Below are 2,500 nucleotides of genomic sequence, written 5' to 3' on the forward strand. Positions count from 1 at the left end.
ATATCCTTACATATCAAACACGGTCAATCATTTTTAGCGTAAATTTCTTTATATTATTCTTAAAATTCATGTTAACCATACAACCATCAAATTCCAAAAAGCAATTCCAAAATATTCCCACTCATTTATTAGTATTCTCCAAATATTTATCTATTATTAACTCCAGAGATACATAATCATAAAAAACATAGAAAGTATCAACATTACCATTAATCTTATGTTAATTTTTTTTACACTGTCTTTCTTAAGATGGAACGCTTAATTGATAAAATTTTAAATTGGATCAATAAATTTTAGATCAACTATTCATTGATCAAAAATTATGTTAAAAATTTTTTTGAAAACCTGTTTACAGAAAGGATTCTTACTAAAACAATTTAAATGTTCTTGCACTTTTATTTTTCCTAATCAGCTCACATTTAGCAATAATGTATTTTTTTTTTACGGTATGCAACACTACACATTTATAATTCATAATTCTTCACCATAGAAATTTCATGGTGGCTGTTCGTGTCCACATCTGGTTTCTAACCATCTTTGAAGTTCATCTTCTGGATGAGTTTTTCTGCGACAAATGTCAGTAGAGCAATGGTCAGCCCAACGATTAGGATCAGGTAGACACCCAACATATGCTGTGTTCGTAAAACTCGTCTGTCGCTTTCCACCTTTGATAGAGAGAGAAAAAAAAAAAAACAAAAAAAAAAAAAACAAAAAAAAAAAAAAAACAGATATAATGAAGATTATATTGAAAGGCATGATTAAGGATGTAATTTAAGAAAGATGTTATTGTACAACTAAACCGTAGTAGTAGTCAATATATTCTATTAAGAAAATCTCCTAAATTTTTAAAAACATCCATCAGCTAATAAGTTACTTGATTGTTATATTTCATTCTTCGTTTAATTTTACTCACAGATAAAACGTTGTCTTCAGATTTAACATCTGACTGATTTTCTTTCACATTTTCTTCTTTTTTCCTCTTTATGGTCAAATCTTGTATTTCGTTCTTCCATCGGTCGGAAATCCCACTTTCCCACAAGTGAATTATGGCCTTAAAGAAACGCTCTTTAAATGGGGCCCCCTTTCTAAAAAATAAAAAGATGCTCCTCTGTCAAACTATTCAAAGTTTCCCAATGCATAAAAAGTTTTAAGTCATATAGCTTTACAAATTATATTTCCAATTATTACTTTTCATTTATTGTACCTGATATATGTGTTAACTAATTCAAATATTTCATCAGCAAAGAGAATCAAATTTGATGACTTGAAGACACCTAAAAACTGTGTGAGTCTTATTCTATTTGGATTTCATTTGCAGACGAAAATAGGATATTATACCTGCTACTGATATATTTGCAATTGGATAACGAAGTTAGTTATAAAATGTTGGTCTTTGGTAGAAATAGCGGTAGTAATTGGCGGAAACCTATAGGAACTATCATCATCATCATCATCTCCTACGCCTATTGACGCAAAGGCCATCGGTTAGATTTCGCCAGTCGTCTCTGTCTTTAGCTTTTAAATCAACATTTCTCCATTCATCGTATCCTATTTTACGTTTCATAGTCCTCAGTCATGTATGCCTGGTTCTTCCAATTCATATAGTGCCTTGAGGTGCCCAGTTAGAATTATGATGAGCTAATCTCTCTTTGCGAGTGCGGAGAGCTTGCCCAAACTATCTTCATCTACTCCTCACCAGGATCTCATCCATATATGGCACCTGAGTAATCTATCATTTAGTTTTATTTCTAATCCTGTCCTTCCATTTAACTTCCAATATTCCTCTTAAATCTACAAAATCTGTTGGATATTGTTTCATTGACATTCGAAGACCCTTGTCCATACGGTTACACAGATCTCACTAGACTGATGTATAGCATGATCTTTATATGAAATTTCAGGCGATTTGATTTCCAAATTTTACTTAACCTAGCCTTTGCTTGATTTTCTTTTTTCAATCTTTCAATAAACTCCAGTTCTAAATACACAGTATTAGACATCATAGTTCCTAAATATTTCAATAATTCTACCTGATTAATCCATTCTCCTTCGTATGATATATCTTCTTCCATTGCAATTTCTGTTCTCATCATCTCTGTCTTCCTTCTATTCATCTTGAGCCTAATCTCAAGTGATATTTCATGCATTCTGGTAAGCAAGCCTTGCAAATCCTGTGGTGTTCTGCTAATAAGGACAAACTCATAAGCATACTCTATGTCAACCAATTTCCCATTACCAAGCAAGTCCAATCCTTCTCCACACTTCCCAACTGTTCTATGCATTACAAAATCGATGAGGATTATAAACAACATAGATGACAACACATTCCCCTAGCGTACTCTAATGTTTACTAGAAATTCATTTGATAACCCTCCATTAACATTAACTTTTCACTTGCTATACTCATCAAGACTTAACCAAATTAACATACGTATGAGAAACTCCATAAGAACAGGACTCTCCACTTGCCATAATTTCAAAATCTGAACCAATAACCAAT

This window comes from Palaemon carinicauda, chromosome 18 (genome assembly GCF_036898095.1).
Source record: "Palaemon carinicauda isolate YSFRI2023 chromosome 18, ASM3689809v2, whole genome shotgun sequence".
Lineage (NCBI taxonomy): Eukaryota > Metazoa > Arthropoda > Malacostraca > Decapoda > Palaemonidae > Palaemon > Palaemon carinicauda.